The sequence below is a fragment of the Saccopteryx leptura genome, chromosome 5, assembly GCF_036850995.1.
Source record: "Saccopteryx leptura isolate mSacLep1 chromosome 5, mSacLep1_pri_phased_curated, whole genome shotgun sequence".
NCBI lineage: Eukaryota > Metazoa > Chordata > Mammalia > Chiroptera > Emballonuridae > Saccopteryx > Saccopteryx leptura.
Window position 1 is genome coordinate 19827242 of NC_089507.1, and position 1250 is coordinate 19828491.

Genomic DNA, 1250 nt, shown 5'->3' on the forward strand with positions numbered 1-1250 from the left:
CAACTCCTATATGTGCCTTGACCAGGCAAGCCCAGGGTTTCGAACCGGCGACCTCAGCATTCCAGGTTGACGCTTTATCCACTGCGCCACCACAGGTCAGGCTAAATTTATGTTTTCAAACTGGAAGTCTTGAATAGCTTCTAATTCCTAATACTGCTGTGTGTATTGGCTTAGACATAAAGGACACACTTCAGGGAGAGAATTGTGCATTTTACAGGTAGAGAATGGAGAATCTTCTAGGCATGCATGGCGGAATTCATAGAGAAGCAACAGGAGAACTAACAATTTGTTCTCTAGTATGTGTTGGGCCCCTAGTAGGCTACTGTCTCTGGGGGCAGTGATCTTTCAGGTGCAGTACCCAGAGGGCTCAGCACCTTGCAAGCAATCAACTGAGTTATTTCAATCTTTGTTTCCTCTTCTATTTGTTTTTCCCTTTGAAACAAGTTATGGATCACTTTTTTTTGTTTGTTTAATCTACTAAGGCATTTGTTAATTTTATCCATTTAATGTAGAGGTTCATTAATTTTTTCAGACTCAAATTTAAGGAATTAGTTTGCACCATTTATTTTTGAACTCTACCATAATAGCTGCCAAAATTAGCACACACAAAATCCAAACCTTTAAGATGCAGAAAAGTTTGTGCCTTAAAACATGTCCTATACTTACCCTACCTCAAAGGATTCAGATTGTCTCATCTAACTTCCATTAACATAGGGATTAACATAATTTCATAGTTTGCTGTTGGTCCACGTCACAGATTTGTGCACAAGAATGCATATTATAATATGGACCCTCAAACCCATTCCTTCAACTTGAAGAGAAAAACAGCCACTTTTTAAATATTTTCAGTCATTTCTGTTCTGTTTATCGTATAACTAGAACCTTCTAAAAAGTAGAAGACGCTTAGCAGGATTCAGACTACAATATAGCTGTTAAGTGCTGTGTTGTCGTTCCCCCTGCTCAAAATAAAGTTGTTTTTTAGCTATACCTGTCTGCTATACTCTTTAGCAGCAGGTACGCTTGGTCTCATACATGTGAAAAAAAAAAAGTAGAAGACCTTCTCAGAAGGTATTTCTGTCACTTGAAGGCATATCCACATATACAGTGCTGTACACACACTCCAAAGAAAATTTTTATTAAAGCTTTACTGCATGAGTATTAGTCATATTAAGAATTAGAACTTTATGAGGCACTTTACTTTTTAATTTAAAATCATGAATCATCTAGCTGTATTGCTGAATAAAGTCTAT

At 37.1% G+C, this 1250-nt stretch overlaps 1 non-coding gene across 1 annotated transcript; it reads left to right on the forward strand.

Moving 5' to 3' along the window:
- The first annotated feature begins 904 nt into the window (after positions 1-904).
- On the forward strand, positions 905-1034 carry LOC136407340 (small nucleolar RNA SNORA63). Its single transcript, XR_010751885.1, has one exon. It is a non-coding gene; the product is annotated as a small nucleolar RNA SNORA63 (small nucleolar RNA).
- Positions 1035-1250: the final 216 nt, after the last annotated feature.